Genomic DNA, 20,783 nt, shown 5'->3' on the forward strand with positions numbered 1-20,783 from the left:
TTTGATATTTTTTCCTTGATCACACAGGAGAGCTGTGTATCTTTGTATGAGAGAAAAAATGGACCGTTACAACACAACCCCCATAATCTCAGTTAAGAGAGGGTTGCAGAAAGTGAATAAAAAACGATCATCTGATACAAAAAGATCAAACACAACCTAAACTGGACTAATCAAGTTAATCCTAAACCATGACCTATGCTCGACTCCTAAAGCTTTTTATCTCCAGTCAGGCACCACAGATTCAACTCCTCCCTGAAAAACCGATGGGCCTCCATGAGAGAAGGGGATGCATACTCAAAAGCACATTTGTTTCTATGGAGGTACAAAGTCCAAGCCCTAAAATTACAGCACCATTAAAGCCTTAACTGGAAGGTTTCTCGACCGTTGGACTCACTTTTCTCCTCCACTCGGCAAAGTTCTGACACTGCTCCTTGGAGTAACATGACCAAGAGGAGCGAACAAATTGTGCCAGAACTGCCTTGCAAACACACAATGTTGAGTATGTGTAGAGCAGATTCTTCTTTCTGGTCACAAAAAATTGAACTTCTCGCTTTCCAAGAAATTAATCAAGTTCAGGTTTGACTAAGTTTATAAAAAGTAGTATCAACATTTATGTCTCCAGATAGGTTAACTATGAACATATATTCCATGATTAATCTAATGATACTTATTTGGTATCATAAATGTTAGTACTTTTTTTGTATAGATTTAGTTAAACTTGAAATTGGTTGACTTTTTGGAAAACGAGGAGTGCACTCTTTTTGGGACAGAGGGAGTAGGTTGATAACACAAGATTGACATTCATAATGAAAGAAGCTCAATAATATCTACCTCTTTCCATTTAAGATAACATCTTTTTTCGATAGACATAACTAGTCAGTCTCATAATGGAGACCGTGTCAATGTCCTAATGGACTTATATTTGTGATCAGAGGAAGTTAGTTTATAGAAATCCTGTTTGCAGTATTGTCAACTCCAACCCCCACATTGCCACCCAGAGTTGGATAATTGCCTGCCAAAATTGACACCCATTTGTGCACCCCTATGGATGGGAGCTGTTTTTTATGCCTAATCTTACCTCCAAGGTTGGTTATTTTACTTGGTTCATTCAGCTGATGAGTGGTGGAAAGTAGTTAAGGGCATGCTAGAGCAGAGGAAATTCATGTGCTTTTGGTGGAAACAAAGTTCACATGTTCATACAATTATTTGACAATACACTTCCTTCTTTCAGAGGAATCGAGCCTTCTTCCTCTGCTGTGGATATAAAGAAGGCATACCGCAAAGCAGCACTAAGGCATTATCCAGACAAAGTACTGTATTTTTTTCTCTCTATTGTGACTCTCATTGTTCTCTTGTCTAACAGTAGTTATGCCACAGGCCAGTACATTTCTTGTCAGGAGTGAAAATATCAGCGATGCTGTATGGAGAGATATAACAAATGAAATCCGCAGGGATGCCGATTATTTATTCAAAATAATTGGAAAGGCATATGCTATGCTTTCAGATCCTACAACGGTATGCATCACTGAGATATCTTTCATATTTTTTCTTTGCTCTTGTTACTGGTGTTGTATTTTTTTACTTTCTTTTTACCAGAACTTTCATGTCAAATGAGTGGGCATTATTTTGGATGAGATTTATCCTGCCTGATGTTAATTACAATAGACCAAGCATTGCGATTATAAGTCAAATGTAGCAAATTATATAAAAAACAAGAGTTAAATATACTGGCGGCCCTTAAACTTGTGCCTCTGTGCCAATTAGGTCCACAAACTCTCAAAGTCGAAATTCGCCTCCCTAGACTTGTTAAATTGTGCACGGGAGGTCCAAACCCCTTGGGAGCACGCTGACTAGGATAAATTTTATAAAAAGCACCCTGCCTTGGTCATCTTCTACCCGTAACTATCGTTGCTCGCGCGGCGCGGGGTGGACAACATGCTGGCCAAGGCCCCGGACACCGCGCGGCGGCCGCTTCCGGGGAAGGTGCGCATCCTCACCGCTGGCGCGCCGCCGCCGGCTGCCGTGCTGCACCGCACCAAGTCCATAGGCTTCGAGGCCACCCACGGGTACGGGCTGTCCGAGACGGGAGTGGAACAAGCTGCCCGCGTCGGAGTGCGCGCGGCTCAAGGCGAGGCAGGGCGTGCGCACGCCCGGCATGGCCGAGGTCGACATCCTCGACAGCGAGACCGGCCGCAGCGTGCCCCGCGACTGGTCCACGATGGGCGAGATCGTGCTCCGCGGCGGGTTGCGTCATGCTCGGCTACCTCAACAACGAGAAGGCCACCAGGGCGTGATCATCAGCGGCGGGGAGAACATCAGCAGCGTGGAGGTGGAGTCCGTGCTCTACAACCACCCGGCGTGAACTAGGCTGTGGCGGTGGCGGGGCCGGACGAGTTCTGGGGCGAGACGCCGTGCGCGTTCGTGAGCCTCAAAGAGGGAGGGGTCGGGGTCGCCGGCGACGGTGATCGCGACGGATGTCATAGCGTGGTGCCGGGACCGCATGCCGCACTACATGGTGCCCAAGACTGTGGTGCTCCGCGCCGAGCTGCCCAATACCTCTACCGGGAAGATATAGTTTTCCAAACGTGCCGGCACGGCACTACACGGCACTAGCCCGCCCCGGCACGACACGCCTGGGCACGGCACGCTAGGCACGGCTGATGAACCGTGCCGTGCCGTGTCGTGCCACCGTGCTCGACTCCAGGCCTAGGCACGACACTATCATTCCTGGAGCGTGCCGTGTCGTGCCATGCCGACTCCAGGCTCAGCGTTCCCGTGCCAGCCTAGGCACTAAACTGGCCACTGTCGGCATCAGCCACGTCGACTGGGGGGTCGGAGTCGTCGACGGGAAGGGGATCAGCAGCAGAACGGCCGAAGAGCACGGCAGCGTCCTCGCGGACATCATCGTCCTCATCATCTCCGGCCATCCCGCACATACGCAGCTCGTCGTTCTGGGAGTGGTCAAACTCCCCGTCGTCGTGTCGCTCGGCGCCTAGGGCCATCTCTGCCGTCTCTGGTTCCTCGACGGCTGCCACAATCAACAGATAAAAGCAGGGTTAGGTTGGGTATTAGGGTTTGGGTTAGGGTTAGGGTTAGGGTTTACCCTTACCTCTACGGCCGGAGCCCCGTAAACGACGACGATGAGACGGACCGATTGCACACCCCCGGTACCTCAATGGAGACCGGAGCCCCGGAGGTGGCGGCAGCCAGCGATGTGGACGACGGACAGATGACGGAGATGCGGCGAGGATGCCGAGAACAAGGCTCAATCGACGTTCAGGGATGAAAAATAAGGGAACAGATGGAGATTGAGGGCAGGAACCACCGGATCTGAGGAAGAAGAGGGAGATTGAGGGCGAAGAGGGAGAAGAGGGAACCACCGGCCACCGGAACTGACCCCTTACCCACCGGAAGACTCCATGGTGACGGCGTCGAGGAGCCCAGTTTACGAGTGCGGCGAAGAGCGGCGAGCAGGCGAGGAGCTAGGGTTACGAGTGCGGCGAGGAGCGGGCGAGCGACAGAGTGAGCGGGGAGAGCCGGAGAGGAGAGGGCGAGAGGCTAGGGTTACGAGTGAGGGGAGTGGGGACAGCGGCCGCATCGGGCGGCTTATATACCGGACCCCCCGGCCGGCCGGCGATCCAACGGCTCACGCCCCGCCTCCGCGATCCGACGGCTGCGAGCAGTGCCTGCCCCGTGCCGCCCGTTGGAACGGGCCGTACCTGGGCCGGCACTACGGGCCGACCTTTCGGCCCAGGCACGGGCACGGCTACGGGCCGGGCCAGGCACGGGCACGGGCCAGGCCGGGCTGTACCGGGCTAGGGCCGTGCTTTTTCGCAGCGGGCCCGTGCCAGCCCGTTTCGCGCGGCCCGTTTGGAAATTTATACGGGAAGATACAGAAGTACGTACTCCGGAACCTTGCCAAGGAGATGGGGCCAATTCGCAAGGGCGCCAGCAGCAGCAGGTTGTAGTGCTAGTCCTGTGCCGTCGTCTTGCTTGGCATGGAGCTTGACATGGACACGCCGACATGGACATGTGCTCTGCTCTGCTGCAGCTTTACCGTTGCAGCATGGCGTTGGCAGGCATTCATTTTCTTGAGATCAGCAAGCCCTCTTACCGAGCCTTGGAAAGGATTTCTGATAGTGACACTACCGGTTCCCGGCATGGCGGCGCCTGTGGTGTTTGACGCGGAGGTGCTGAACCAGAAGGAGCGCATCCCGTTGCAGACTTGCAGAGTTGTAGTGTGGCCCGCTGAGGAGTGGACCCCGTGGTCGACCTCAATGCGAGCTTGTCCATCGCGAGGGGCTCTAGTGCGGCATGGTGGAGGCGTCCGTCTAGCAATCAGTCAAGCACAGCGAGAAGACCGCGCGCGCGCCGGAAGCCCTTGTCCGCGAGCGGCGCCTCCAGGTACCTCTCCTCAAGGCGGCGGAACGTGTCAAGCACGAACCCGGAGCCGTCGAGGTTCTAGAGGTAGTTCCGCCGGAGGCCCTCGGAGACGTCGGAGAGGTAGTTCCGCCGGAGGAAGCCAGCAGCTACGTCCAGCCGCAGAAGAAGTCGGAGAGCAGGCGAAGGCGACGATGAGCGCAGGACAGGTGCTTGGTGCTCTCGAGTCTCGATGCCCGCGGGCAGGACGTGGTGAGAGGGGAACGAGAGCGTGAGCGCGCGGACGGCGTCAGTGGGGTGCGCCATGCGCGGACAGGAGCGGTGGCGAGCGTGGCGACGACAGTCAGGCGGAGGCCGATGAGGTCGAGGAGCGTGAGCATACGGACCACGATTGTCTGTGCCCGCGTGCGTGCGGCGAGCTTGCCTCCTGGACCTCGCCGCCGTGCCTGCTGTCACGTCGTCCACGTGGTACTCGTACAGTGTCTCCCAAGGGGTGGGGAAGGAGTGCTATGGTAGATGATGACTATAGCAGGGTGTTTTTTATAAAATTTTATCCTAGTCAGTGTGCTCCCAAGGGGTATGGACCTCTCGTGCACAACTTAACAAGTTTACGGAGACGAATTTCGACTTTGAGAGTTTGTGGACCTAAGTGACACAGAGCCACAAGTTTAAGGGCCGCTGGTGTACTTAACTTAAAAAACAATTAAAGGAACAGTAACTAAGAACATGCTTCCCCCCTAGCCTGCCTGCAGCTGGTTTCTATCCAATGTGGCACTGATTTATGCTGTCATCTGGTTTTGTGCCAAATCACTCAAGTTGGACCCACCTGTAAGCTCTGCATCATCTATTTTATCTCCTCTGTCTGTCTCTATTATTTTGATCTGCAGCCCAAGGAAACTGTTGCATGTGGCCATTGAGCTGTACAGCTGCTGGCTCAATGAGCCATAGGCTCGGTGCAAGAGAGGGCAGCAACTACTGCAGGCAACAAGAGGATAGATTCAGCGTCCTTGGTAATGTTGGTAATGCAGGCAGCAGGCAGCAACGGGCACCCATCCTCCACCACCTGAGGCACCGGCGAGTGGTGGCATCAGTATCACCTTGCGGATCAACCGCTCTTTCAGTGGCAACTGGCAGTGGTGCAGTACACAATGCCACAGAGCAGAGTGTGGTGCACGTCCCTGTGCAGGTTTCGTGTGACCATGGACAATTGAGACATGTCCATGGACCCAGATGCTGCTCACCTTGCATGACCATGCCTTTGCGCTCTCACAGTTGCCTATGGTGGCTGCCTCATCAGCGACTCTGACAAGGTCTGGTTGCTAATTGACAGCGCCGCCGGATAGGATCTGGCCTTCATCTGCGACGACACCACCGTCGTTTGTAGAAGGTGACGGCATGGATGGTTTTGTGTGAGCTCAAGGGCGGTGCTAGGAGGCAGTATGCAGCAATCAGGGGTGGAACCAGGATTCAGATATGGGTGATGGATAAGTCTCTGTGCTGCTTTGTGGGGCTGTTGGCTGTACTGCTGCCACAAGGAGGGGACTGCTGTTGCTGCCAAGTGCCAAGGACATCACAGCACCCTTGACTAGCATCTTAGCATCTAGGACTAGCATCTAGGACAGCATCTTAGAGGACAGCATATTAGGACAGCATATTAGCATCTTAGACTAGCATCTTAGACTAGCATCTTGGCATATGCTTGGCTGCCTAGCAGCTATAAATATGTAACCCCAACCCCTCAGGTTGGTATGGCATTTGTGTGAGCTTGTGTGAGAAATAGACAAGAAAATTGCCCCAACTCCTAGTGTCATCCTCTCTCGATGAGAGTAAGAATTCTCCTACTACCAAGAGTGAGAATTCAGCGACTAAAGAGTAAGAATTCTCCTACTACCAAGAGTGAGAATTCAGCGACTAACAACTGGTATCAGAGCCGTATTATCCTGTAGCCTGAGCATCTCTTGCTCATCTTCTCTCCCAGCCCCACAACAGCCCCATCTGTTGGCAGCAGCAGCTCCTCCGGCCGCTCCTGTTCACTCCTCTCCCAGCTCGTCTGAAGCAGCCCTCTCCCCACGCAGCAGCCCCCCGGTAGCGCGTCATGTCCGCAGGGCAGTCTCAGCGCTCGGTCGCCTCGAGCACGCGGCGTCGGCAGGAGGCCGAACTTGCCGCGGCAGAGGAACGCGAGCGAGCGGCGGCAGAGACCGCTGCGGCGGCGGCAAGGGCGTCGAGGCTAGCAGCGGCGGAGCTGGCAGCAGCCAGAGCGGAGGCGGAAGCAGCGGCGGCGGCGAATGCAGCGCGTGCGGCGGCGGCGGAGGTCGAGCTGACGACACCGCCGACGCGGACCTCGAGCTGCTAGAGAGGGAGGCAGCGCGAGCGCGGGCGGCGCAGTGGACAGCCGCGCACATCCACGAGCGTGGCGGCAGCCCAGACAGGCGTGGACGCGCTAGCGGCGCTCCTGGAGGAGGCGCGCACGGCGGTGGCGCTCCTGGGGCAGCCGCGCACGCCCACGAGCGCGGCGGCAGCCCAGACAGGCGCGGACGCGCCGGTGGCGCTCCTGGAGGAGGCGCGCACGGCAACGGTGGCGGACGGGTCGATGGAGAGCGCGGCCTTCACAGGCAGCGTGGCTCTCTCTCCCCGGATCGGTACCGACGGGTCGATGGAGAGCGCGGCCTTCACAGGCAGCGTGGCTCTCTCTCCCCGGATCGGTACCGTGGTTACCACGGGCTCCAGGCTGTTGTCAGGGACGTCGGTCCCGGCGGTGGGTGGCCTACCCTCACCAAGACCAACTACGTCGAGTGGGCTGCGGTGATGAGGGTAAAGCTCCAGGTGCGGCACATGTGGGAGGCAGTCCGGTATGGCGACGTCGACTACGACCTAGATCGACGGGCGCTGGATGCTCTCATCGCTGCAGTCCCGCCCGAGATGCAGTTCTCGCTTACCAGCAAGCGGACTGCCAAGGAGGCTTGGGACGCCATCGCTGCGGCACGCATCGGCAGCGACCGCGCCCGCAAGTCCACACTGCAGGCACTTCGCAAGGAGTGGGAGAACCTGGCCTTCAAGCCAGGTGAGGACGTTGATGACTTTGCTCTCCGTCTCAATACTCTGTTGCAGAAGATGGTGCAGTTCGGCGACGACACCTACGGCGAGGAGAGAGCTGTCGAAAAGCTCTTCCGCTGCGTCCCCGAGAAGTACAAGCAGATGGCTCGCTCGATCGAGTCTCTGCTGGATCTCTCCACGATGTCGATCGAGGAGGCGATAGGTCGCCTCAAGGTCGTCGACAGCGATGAGCCACAGTCCCTCTCGGGGCCCATCACCACTGGCGGGAAGCTCCTTCTCACTCGGGAGCAGTGGCTTGCCAGCCAAGGTGACCGGAGGAAGGGGGAGCCTTCTTCCGCGACAGGCGGCCGCAAGCGTGGCAAGCCGCGCAAGGCGCGTAGAGACGCCCAGGCCGGGGCGCGAGGACGTGCCGAGGGTGATGCCCGCGGAGGCGCCCAGGGCGGCGCCGCCGGCAGGCACAAGCCGGCACGAGACGACACCTGCCGCAACTGCGGCCAGCTTGGCCATTGGGCCAAGGACTGTCGACAGCCACGACGCGGCCAGGCCCACGTCGCACAGGCGGAGGAGGAGGAGCCGGCTCTGTTCATGGCACATGCCAGCATCGAGCTACCTCCAGCGGCACCGGCCGCAGCGGCTCTCCTCCACCTTGACGAGCCAAAAGCACACGCCCTCCTCGGCGACAGCTCCGGCAACGACAAGACTGACGGGTGGTGCCTCGACACCGGCGCCACCCATCACATGACCGGTCGACGGGAGTTCTTCACCGAGCTTGACTCTAGCGTCCGAGGCTCCGTCAAGTTTGGGGATGCCTCCGGCGTGGAGATCAAGGGCGTCGGCTCCATCATCTTCACCGCCGTGTCTGGTGAGCACAGGCTGCTCACCGGAGTCTACTACATCCCCGCGTTGAGAAACTCCATCATCAGCTTGGGACAGCTGGATGAGAACAGTTCGCGCGTGGTGGTTGAGGACGGAGTCATGAGGATTTGGGATCGTCGCCGTCGCCTTCTTGCCAAGGTATCCAGAAGCGCAAATCGACTCTACGTCCTTAACGTGCAGGTGGCACAACCCCTCTGTCTCGCTACTCATCGGGACGACGAGGCGTGGCAGTGGCACGAGCGTTTCGGGCACCTTCACTTTGAGGCCCTGAAGCGGCTCAGTGCCACGGAGATGGTGCGAGGCCTGCCGTGCCTCGACCATGTGGAGCAGCTCTGCGACGTCTGCGTGTTGACGAAGCAGAGGCGACTCCCCTTTCCCCAGCGGGCGAGCTTTCGAGCCAAGGAGAGGCTCGAGCTCGTGCACGGGGACTTGTGTGGCCCGGTGACACCGGCCACACCGGGAGGACGACGCTACTTCCTGCTGCTCGTCGACGACCTCTCCCGCTACATGTGGGTAATGGTCCTCGGCAGCAAGGGAGAGGCTGCGGACGCCATCAGACGCGCGCAGGCTGCTGCGGAGGCGGAGTGCGGCCGCAAGCTGCGCGTGCTGCGCACCGACAACGGCGGCGAATTCACGGCGGCTGAATTCGCGTCGTACTGCGCTGACGAGGGCATTCAGCGCCACTACTCCGCGCCGTACAGCCCGCAGCAGAACGGCGTCGTCGAGCGGCGCAACCAGACGGTTGTGGGGATGGCTCGGGCCCTCCTCAAGTAGAGGGGGATGCCGGCTATCTTCTGGGGAGAGGCGGTGGTGACGGCCGTCTACATCCTCAACCGCTCGCCTACCAAGGCGCTCAACGGCAGGACGCCGTACGAGGCTTGGCATGGGCGCAAGCCGGCGGTCTCCCACTTGCGGGTCTTCGGTTGCCTCGCATTCGCCAAGGAGCTTGGCCACATCAGCAAGCTCGACGACAGGAGCACTCCGGGAGTGTTCATCGGCTACGCGGAGGGTTCGAAGGCCTACCGCATCCTCGACCCGAAGACACAGCGTGTGCGCACGGCGCGCGACGTTGTGTTCGACGAAGGGCGAGGATGGGCGTGGGACAAGGCAGTGGACGACGGCTCAGCTCCGACGTACGACGACTTCACTGTCGAGTACGTCCACTTCGAGGGAACTGGGGGAGTAGGCAGTTCTTCTTCGGCGAGCGCGTCTACCCCAGTCTCCGAGCCTCCACCGACCCCGGCACCTGCTACTCCGACAACACCACGCTCTCCAGCCAGGACCTCGGCTGCGATGAGCTCTTCGCCGGCTCCACCACAGCCGGCAACGCCACGCACTCCAGCACCGACAGGCACCACTCCGGGCACGTCTACTCCACCACCAGCTCGTGTCGAGCACGGCCCGGTTGAGCTCGCTACTCCGCTCTCTCACGACGAGGAGCGCGTCGACGCGTACCACGACGGTGAGCCGTTGCGGTACCGTACGGTGGAGAACCTTCTCGGCGACCAGCCGGTGCCGGGACTGGTGCCTCACGACCTGGAGGACCTGGAGGCGCAGTTGCACCTTGCGTGTGACGACGGCGAGCCTCGGTCGTTCGCAGAGGCCGAGAGACACGCGGCATGGCGCGCCGCGATGCAGTTGGAGATGGATGCGGTTGAGAAGAACCGCACCTGGGAGCTTGCTGACCTTCCTCGTGGTCATCGCGCGATCACCCTTAAGTGGGTGTACAAGCTGAAGAGGGATGAAGCCGGTGCCATCGTCAAGCACAAGGCTCGCTTGGTGGCACGAGGTTTCGTGCAGCAGGAGGGGGTCGACTTCGACGACGCCTTTGCTCCCGTGGCACGGATGGAGTCCGTGCGACTCCTCCTTGCGCTAGCTGCCCAGGAGGGCTGGCGTGTTCACCACATGGACGTCAAGTCGGCGTTCCTTAACGGCGACTTGAAGGAGGAGGTCTACGTGCACCAGCCGCCGGGATTTGCGATCCCCGGCAAGGAGGGCAAGGTGCTCCGCCTGCGCAAGGCCCTCTATGGCTTGCGGCAGGCACCGAGGGCGTGGAATGCCAAGCTGGATTCCACGCTAAAGGGGATGGGCTTCGAGCAAAGCCCGCACGAGGCGGCCATCTACCGACGAGGCAATGGAGGTAATGCCCTGCTGGTGGGTGTCTACGTCGACGACTTGGTGATCACCGGCACCAAGGATGCGGAGGTGGCGGCATTCAAGGAAGAGATGAAGGCCACCTTCCAGATGAGTGACCTGGGGCCTCTCTCCTTCTACCTGGGAATCGAGGTACACCAGGATGACTCTGGGATCACGCTTCGACAGACCGCCTACGCCAAGCGCGTCGTTGAGCTAGCTGGGCTCACCGACTGCAACCCAGCTCTCACTCCGATGGAGGAGAGGCTGAAGCTGAGCCGCGACAGCACGACGGAGGAGGTGGACGCTACGCAGTACCGGCGTCTTGTGGGGAGCCTTCGCTACCTCGCCCACACACGGCCGGACTTGGCATTCTCCGTCGGCTACGTTAGTCGGTTCATGCAGCGACCGACGACGGAGCACCAGCAGGCTGTGAAGAGGATCATCCGCTACGTTGCGGGGACTCTCGACCACGGCCTCTACTACCCGAGGTGCCCTGGGGCGGCACACTTCGTCGGGTACAGCGACAGTGACCACGCCGGCGACATCGACACCAGCAAGAGCACGAGCGGGATCCTCTTCTTCCTCGGCAAGTGCCTCGTTAGCTGGCAGTCGGTCAAGCAACAGGTGGTGGCCCTGTCCAGCTGCGAGGCCGAGTACATAGCGGCCTCCACCGCTTCGACTCAGGCGCTCTGGCTCGCTCGACTGCTTGGTGATCTCCTCGGCAGAGACACTAGAGCGGTGGAGCTCAGGGTGGACAGCAAGTCCGCTCTAGCCCTGGCGAAGAACCCCGTGTTCCACGAACGCAGCAAGCACATCCGGGTGAGGTCCCACTTTATCCGAGGCTGTTTGGAGGAAGGGAGCATCAAGGCGAGCTACATCAACACCAAGGATCAGCTTGCGGACCTGCTCACCAAGCCCCTTGGGAGGATCAAGTTCCTTGAGCTCTGCTCCAGGACCGGGATGGTTCAACTCCCCCACAAGACGACGCACAAGACTTAGGGGGAGAATGATGGATAAGTCTCTGTGCTGCTTTGTGGGGCTGTTGGCTGTACTGCTGCCACAAGGAGGGGACTGCTGTTGCTGCCAAGTGCCAAGGACAGCACAGCACCCTTGACTAGCATCTTAGCATCTAGGGCTAGCATCTAGGACAGTATCTTAGAGGACAGCATATTAGCATCTTAGACTAGCATCTTAGACTAGCATCTTGGCATATGCTTGGCTGCCTAGCAGCTATAAATATGTAACCCCAACCCCTCAGGTTGGTATGGCATTTGTGTGAGCTTGTGTGAGAAATAGACAAGAAAATTGCCCCAACTCCTAGTGTCATCCTCTCTCGATGAGAGTAAGAATTCTCCTACTACCAAGAGTGAGAATTCAGCGACTAACAATGGGGGGCCGGCTCATCGAGTGTAAAAAAAATACGGTGGCATAAAAAATTATCAACTTTGACGTTGGATTAAAAATCTATAATAAATCATCTTTAATCTCTTCGCCTTGGAAAAATACAACCACCCTCTGTCCCAAATTATACGCCGTGTTGACTTTTCTAGGTATATAGATTTTGCTATGCACCTAAATATATGATATGTCTAGATACATAGCAAAAATAATGTACCTAGAAATGTCAAAACGACCTATAAATTGGAACGGAGGGAGGAAATTTCTAAATTGAAGATAAAAAAGGGATATTGTTCATAAATTAACAGTTCACATTATATTTATTTTATTTAGACACAGGATTAGACAATCAAGAGATGTATCTGAGAAAAGGCGTCTAGAATTGATTTAGAAGGCTTGTTTACTTGTGTCCCTAGTGATTAGTGAGAACTAATGAGATCTACTAATAAAGATCATATAACGTTAGGGAGGCCAGGCCCCTGCCCTCTCCGCCCCTGGCAGCAATGGGGCGTACTGCTATTGCTCGTACTCATGGCTTCGCTCCGATTGTTCGCTTCCCTTCTCAATGACCTTGCCGGTGCTAGCATAAACTGAAGAGGGCAAAGAAGGGAAGGGAGCACAGAAAGCAAACATGAGAACCAAAGAATGGAAGAAGAATAGAGTGTGGACACTGGTTTTGGCGCAGCTGTGGGCAGCAGGAAGCCTGGTGTGGTGGTGTAGGCATGACCAAACAGCAGTTTAAAAGGATATGGAAGGGGCGGAATGGGTAGGAAGAGAACAAGAGAAAAGAATGGTGCTAACGTGTTGGCACATGATGTAGAAGGGATGACGTGGATCATAACGTGGATGCTAACACACCAAAACCAATGCCACGTATGACAGAAATCAGTTTCAAACGGGCTTGGGGTGTGGGTGAGATTGAGAGGGGGCAGGGTAATTTGTCTGGTATTAAGAGTCGAGGGGTTTGTGAATTTCTATCTATGCACTGGTGGGTACTGCATGAAATTGAACAGTAACACACCTTAACAAAATATCATGCATGTTTTTTATGTCATAGTTCAATATTTCAATAATAACATTGTCATTTGTGAGGACCAACATTTCTGCTATGGCTGTTAGTTTTCTGTGTACATTTGCCCATCAAGGTTTGCTTTTACTTGTTTTCATTTTGAAACCAGAACATCATCAGCTGTATCCTATCTGTGTCATTTACAATGTGCTACAGAGAAGGGAATGATAAACCTGGGAAGTGGAGTGATAGAAAAGCAGTGCACATGTTTGAGCAGCAGGAGCAATGAAAATGATGGCAGGGCCTCTTAGTGAGAGCATTTAATCATGAAGTGGTACAGCACAAAGCTACCATACTGGAGAGGTCCTATGTGAAATTTTGTGTGTTCTCACCAAGGATAAGATGCCACTGGTGTCGTCCATACCTAATCACAAATGTCAGTCGGAACATGTCTCAGAAATTCCACTTTACTGACTGAATGCTAATACCATTACCCCGGGGAGCAGTGGATCTTTGTGTTCATGCCTGATCACTGTTTGGTGTTCTCTGATGTTCCATTTTGATATGCAGACTGCAGATTACATGAGCATCAGCACCCGTGCAAAAGGCTGGTTTTTGTTTGTAAAGCTGATGTCAATATATCTGATGTTGTGCATAGTATCTTGGGCAGTCCGAGTGGAATTAACAAGAGTGAATAGTTTGTAAATAGAGGTATACGTTTCTTGTAGACCCCCTCAACCCACATTTGCAGAGCGTGGTAGAAGCATGCTTTGTCTTTTTGAAATATATATCCCCTCATGAGTGGTCGAAGCAAATGTTTTGTGGTATGTTGTTTGTACATTATAGTTCTGTATAGGAAGCAACAGGATGTGTGTTTTCCCTCCCTTCTCTTTTTCCTGCTGTCTTCATTAAAATTATGTATGTTTTGTGTACTTTAAAGTGTGGCATTTGTGTAATTCTGAACCAAACAGAAGGTTGATTGATTCGTTTGTTGTAAGTAATAACAAATACAATTGCATGAATGAACTGTGTATTTTGCTGATTTGGCTGTGTATATCTCGAGTTTTCACTGTGTTCCACAACGTGTCCGTGTCCGTGTTAGGCTTGCGGGCAGGGCGGGTGTCCGCTCCACAAAATCACCCTCGTGCCTCATTTGAAACAGCTACTACAATTGCTTCATGGGTCAGCCTGTCGAGGTCCACGACAAACAATAAACTGCCGACGGTATATTTCATAATCAACAAGTAATGCTAATCTTGTTGTATTAATCAAGTATAAACTTTTCTTATCTTATCTGGTTTCTTGGTTTCGGTCTTTTTTTCATTTTTTTCTTTTATCTGTTTCTTTGTTCAATTGTATTTCTGTGTTTTGTTTGCCCGTGCGGACTAACGAGGCGTTTTGGTTTCCCGGTGTTTTGCACGTGCGGACTTAGATCTGTTTCTTTTTGTCCGCTTACTTTTATTTTTGTTTTTTGTTTTTCTATTCTTTTATTCGTTCACCTTTGTTTCTGTTTTTTGTTTGCCCGTGCGAATTCACCACAAGTCATCGAAAATATATATTTGGGTTCTTGAAGCTGGTTCAGGTCTCATTCAGATCCAAATGGGTGTTTACTGGACCCAATAGCTGACATGGCATGCTGATTCAGCACTTCCATTGATCTGACAGATGTGACCCACATATCAGCAACAAGGCTCTATCTTATAAGAATCATATTTTTTCATACGACCTCGGATGAAGATGATTGTTACATGAAATTTGTAGTCCACGATGAGATCTATAATTTTCTAGTTTTTATTTTTGTCATTTGAGGTGGTTAAGATGATCAAAAAATAATATAAAGTTCAGCAGCATATTAATCGCGTATAAAGCTTGTCGCCTTAGAAAAATCATATGTTTATAATCTGGTGTCGTATAAAGATACTTTGTATAAAGAACTTATAGAGCTCGATTAGACCTATAACTTTGTAGTATTGGGTTTTTTTCATTTGAGACCCTTAAGATACTCAAAACATTATTATAAATTTTCAGCAGCATATTACTCGCGTACCAAAGTTGTTGTCTTAAAAAAATCATATCTTTCTGGTACGGTATCGGATAAATATACTTTGTATATGAAAATTATAGCATTCGATGAGATCTATAAATTTCTACTTTTAAGGTTTTTCATTTGAGATCATTAAGATGCTCAAAAAATATTACAAAGTTTCAACATGCCACGTCAGCTATCGTCACTGTGAGTTTGCATCTCTAACTCAATTAAGCTTTCTCATTTACATTACTTACCTAGGTTGTGTGCTTACCTTTCAAGTTTATTTTGTTAGACTAGTTCATAGGATTGAACCCTTGATTGGATAACTCTTTTGTGTTAGAAATAGTAACACTTAATAAAACCTAGTTGCATATTTAGATAGATATCTTGCACAGGTTTTAATATCTAGGAAATAGAGGCCAAGTTTAGTTTTTAGAAACCCTAATTCACCCCCTCTGAGACGTCACAGTCCCTTCACCTGTGTTTTTCATTTCTCTATTTTGCATATGCATTCATATTCCGTTCCTGTGTTTTTTTGTTTTTGTATTTTTAATCCTACGTTGCAGGGGACTAAATGTTCCTTTGCATCATGAGTGAATCAGAAGTGAATCTAGCGGTGGGACGGATGGGGCTCAAACCCCTCCTATCGCTTCCACGACAATGGAGCCTTTACTTTGGTCCTTTCTAATTTTTATATAAATGAAAGAGAGAAAGGAGGGGTTGTAGAGGTTGATGATGACTTGAGGCCCCCTCTTATATTATATAAATTTCTAGATCCACAACTACTTTGCATAGTGAAAATCTCCAAATAGTAGGTTTACGGTAGATAGTTAGATTCTACTATCTCATTCTAGAATCCAAGTGTTTGGATCTCATTCTCATTTTCCCACCTCATTCTTACTTTTTGTAGGTGATCCAAACAACGCTTTAGGCTCTATTTAGATCCATGTAGCTAATAGTTACCTACTAAAATTAACTCTAGTGGATCAAAACAACTCGGATATATAATATCCCAACTAATAGCATAAAATTAAATATCCAGCTAATAGAAAGTTATTGGTTGGTTCGCCCCCTAACTAAATGCAGCTAACTATATATTAGCTAGAGGATTAAAATAGTCTAGTTAATAGCCTAGCTAATAAAAAGCTATTAGAGCACTTCCTAAGAGTCCCTCTTAAATCCACTCTCTAAATCATTTTTTGGAGAGCCATTTGAATAAAATTATATATATCTTCCACTCTCCAACAGATTCTCTATATCTTGTGCGTACTCTAGAGATCCAACCCTGCTATTCATGTTTGACTGGAATAGAGAATGTCTATATTTAGAGATATAATTAAACAAATTGTTGGAGACTATTCTTCTACCAAAATCTTTATTTCTATGAATTAGAAAGGATATAAAGAGGATCTTAGGAGTTACTATAGTTAGCTTTTCTCAGCTGCAACTATCAAGCATGTAATTATTAGCCAAAGGATCCAAATAGGGTCTAGTTAGTAGCCTAGCTAACAAAAAACTATTAGCTGGCACAATTAAAACACCCCATTAGTCATAGTAAAAGGATGATTTGTGCTTAAGGATACATCATTGGCTGGTAGTGCTGCATCCCAGCAGCACCTGCCTCAGTCCGCCCTTGCTCTAGAGCGTGCAAATATATTTGAAAAAAAACAATTAAAAAACTTTTTCTCAAGGATACCGTATTTTATTTCATTATTCTTTTAACCGGAGGCAAACATTATGGGTAATTACTAGAGAAATGGATCACTGACAGAAAATATGTTATTACAACAATATTGAACAAATTGGACATATCATGTGTCACTAAAAAAATTACATATTTGCTTGGGGCCACAAACCGACCGTGATATATTATTACTACCGGCTCCAAGGCCCTATTCGGCTGATGGTTTTTGCAGCTGATAAGCCAGCTGATGTTGTTTTGTTGTAAGAGAAAAATACTGTATCATGGCTGATAAGCCGGGCTCATAAGTTCAAACGAATAGAGCGCAAAGCAACTAGTAATGAACTAGTGATAGTGCTAACAGTGACTTGTGTTTTTGGAGTAGAGTACTAGAACAGAACACTCCCTTATATAGTTCAATTATAAAGGCAATACTGTGGCTCTTGTTGATTCCGTAGACTAACTTCTAGTAGCTAAGAACTAGTCTTTGTTTATCAATACAGAAAGACTAACGTGTGGGTTAATTTTGGTCTCTAGCTTCAAACTAATTGATATTCTGCTAGCTGGTCAAACCCAACTAATTTTGATCAATAGGACACATTAGTATATTTTTAGCTATGTATGGAACTTTTAGTTGGGGAGCCAAACAACCTATAACTTAATATTTAGCTATATGCTAAACTTTAGAGCATCTCCAATAGTCTTTCTAAAATTTACTCTCTAAATCATTATTTGAAGAGTCATTTGAGTAAAAATCGTTTTCTATATCTTTATACCCTCCAACAACTTTTTCATATCTTGTGCGCACTCTAGAGAGCCATCCGTGTTCTCTATTTTTGACTAATGAGAAATCCAAAATAGAGGATGCATGTCTATATTTGGAGATCCTGTTGGAGGGTATTTTCACTAAAATATATATTTCTATAAATTAGGAAGGATATAAAGAATCTCTTGGAATTGCTCTTAGCTGACTAATTTTTAAGCCTTGTTTGCTTCCACCTAATGAATAGTTAGCTGCTATGGGATGGATCCAAATGAACCGAGCTAATTGTTAGTTGGATACCTAGCTAACAACTATCTCGCTAGCTATATTAATCCAGCTAATAGCAGTTAATAACTTGAAAAAATGTTTTTACCATCCCACGTACCTCTAATAGTAGATAGAAAAGAAAGGAAATTAAAGACAAAACCACCTATACATCTATATTTTAGTTACCGGATCCGGACAGCTTCGTTAGCCAGCTAATATTTAGGTAGCTAAGTACTCCATCCATTCTAAATAATAATCATTTTCTAGATGCATTATTTTTAATATGTACGTAGTTATAGTTTATATATAAGTGCATATACAAAGCTATTTATCTAAAAAAGTAAAAAAAAAAATCTTATAATTTGGAATGGAGGCAGTATTAGCTAAACAGGGACTTAGTTAGAGCTGACAGATAGTATAGATCATCCTGTACAAAACTACCCCCTCCGTTCCATAACAGAAGTCGTTATGGGATGTGTGCAGGTCAAATTTTTTCAACTTTAACTAGATTTATAAAAAATACGTGCAACATTTATGTCTCCAAATAAGTTTATTATGAAAGTATATTCAACGAGTTATCTAATGATACTAATTATATATTATAAATATTAATATATTTTTATATATAATTAGTGCAAGTTAAAAAAAGTTGTCTTCTTAGAGAACGTCTTCTATTTTTTTTCCGAGGGAGGGAGTATCAGTTTTGGCACCATATTTATTACCAGTACCATCTTTACCATCCTCGTATAACCACATGCAGGTGCAGTCATTCGACACAGTAGCAGGCTGCAGCCTGCAGGCATGACAGATCGACGAGTATGGCTGTGTTTAGTTGGACAAAATTTAAAAATTTAGCTACTATAATTTCGTTTTTATTTGGTAATTAGCGTTCAATCATGGACTAATTAGGCTCAAAACGTTTGTCTCGTGATTTCCAACGAAACTGTGTAATTAGTTTTTTTTGTCTATATTTAATGCTCTATGTACGTATCGTAAGATTCGATGTGATGGCTACTGTAGTATTTTTTAAAACTTTTTTTTGAATAAACGTGGCCTATATACCAGAAAATCCAACGCAAAGCACCGTCAGGCGACCAGCCACCACACGATGCATGACAATTTTGGAGAATGCCATGCGGGGCCCAACGCCGCGGCGCGGCGAGGACCCCACCTGACGCGCCGCGGCTCCACCAACCTCCGCGTCCTCCCCCACCTCCCTATAAATCTAATTGAAAAGGGCCAGGGGCCTTCGCTTGCCTACTCCTCTCTGTCTTCTTCTCTTCACGTGCACGCAACGCCTCCCTTGACGCGCCTGCTGGAGCTCGTGGCGGCGTTGGCAATGGCGGCTGCGGTGGCGGCGGCGGAGGATGTGATCATCGTTGGCGCGGGACAGTCGGGGCTAGCGGCGGCGGCGTGCCTGTCCCTGCGCGGTGTGCGTGCCCTGGTCCTGGAGCGCGACGACTGCGTGGGTTCGCTGTGGCGGAAGCGCGCCTACGACCGGCTCCACCTCCACCTGGGCAAGAAGTACAGCGCGCTGCCGCACCCGGACTCGGCCCCGACGTACGTGCACCGCGACGACTTCGCGGCGTACCTGGACGGGTACGCGGCGCGGTTCGCCGTCCGCACGCGCCTCCGCCGCGAGGTCCGGTGCGCGCGGTACGACCCGGGGACCGCGCGGTGGGAGGTGGAGGCCGTGGACCTCGGCGGCACGGGCCAGCGCGAGCGGTACGCCGCGAGGTTCCTGGTGGTGGCGTCCGGGGAGAACGCCGAGAAGTTCGTGCCGGAGGTGCCCGGGCTCGAGGCGTTCCCCGGCGAGGTGATGCACGCCGCCGAGTACCGGTCGGCGGAGGGGATGCGCGGGAAGGCCGTGCTCGTCGTCGGGTCGGGCAACTCCGGCATGGAGATCGCCTACGACCTCGCGGCCGCCGGCGCCGTCACCTCCATCGTCGTCCGCGGCGAGGTCAGTAGTAATAGCCTACAGTATATACTGCTGTGCTACTGCTGCATGCCCTGCTCTGGTACGGCCCCTCTCTTGTTGCATGCCTAGCTGACAGACAGTCGTCGGATAAAGAATAGGCTGCCATCAGTAAAGAATAGATAGATGTACTGCAATATTGTTGTTTATTGTGGGTGGATGGATGCATCATGCATGTGCTCGACGCATGCAGCTTCACCTGGTGACCAAGGAGATCTGGAACGTGGCGATGGCGCTGTACCCGTACCTGCCGGTGTGGGCCATCGACAAGCTGGTGCTGCTCATGTGCGCCGTCGTGTTCGGCGACACGTCCGCCGTGGGGCCCTTCACCATGAAGCTCACCACCCCGGCCTACCCCGTCGTCGACGTCGGCACCTACGCCAAGATCAGGAGCGGCGAGATCCGGGTGCTCCCCGCCGCCGTCAAGAGCGTCCGCGGGAACGTCGTCGAGTTCGGGGACGTACGGCAACCGACACCCCTTCGACGCCATCGTCTTCGCCACCGGCTACCGGAGCACCGTCAGGCAGTGGCTCAAGGTAAGCTCTCAGTCATCCACGGCAACTGTGTGCGTTGTACTGCACTGCATCATGATGATCTATCTATATCTGCACTGGGGCAAAAGCTAGCATGCATTGCACATTTGCGCCCATGATATCAGCTAGCTGTTCCTTGCGTGCATATGAACATGTGGCCTGGTGCGTGAGACTTTGCCGCGAAGCAACAAAGCTCAGACCGCCGGTACGGTCTCATATATCTGCAATTGCACGCATGCATGCTCGATCTCCCTAGCTAGCTAGCAACTTGCAACAATATACTCTAATACAAGCATGCATGTGCATTTCTCTTTTGTTCAGAGCGAGGACGGGCTGATCGGTGACGATGGGATGGCGGCGCGGAGCTATCCGGAGCACTGGAAGGGGGGACAACGGGCTGTGTACTGCGCGGGGATGGTGCGGAGGGGCATCTACGGCAGCTGCGAGGACGCGGAGCTCATCGCCGCCGACATCAGCAAGCTGCTGCGTCCCCAGCAGGAGCAGGAGCACTTGTAGCTGTAGCTGTAGCTGTGTCATCCCAGCGACTGGATGCAGGAGGACGTGCTATGCCTGATAGTGAAGTAAACCGACCCTACGCCGCTAGAAAACGAAATTTCCACGCATGCTTTCCATTGTTGGCTAGAATTTAAGGAATACACTTGTCAAGAATAATATCTAACAA

At 51.5% G+C, this 20,783-nt stretch overlaps 1 pseudogene; it reads left to right on the plus strand.

Moving 5' to 3' along the window:
• The first annotated feature begins 18,883 nt into the window (after positions 1 to 18,883).
• Positions 18,884 to 20,783, plus strand: LOC136518886 (probable indole-3-pyruvate monooxygenase YUCCA10; annotated as a pseudogene).

Source organism: Miscanthus floridulus, chromosome 17, assembly GCF_019320115.1.
Source record: "Miscanthus floridulus cultivar M001 chromosome 17, ASM1932011v1, whole genome shotgun sequence".
NCBI lineage: Eukaryota > Viridiplantae > Streptophyta > Magnoliopsida > Poales > Poaceae > Miscanthus > Miscanthus floridulus.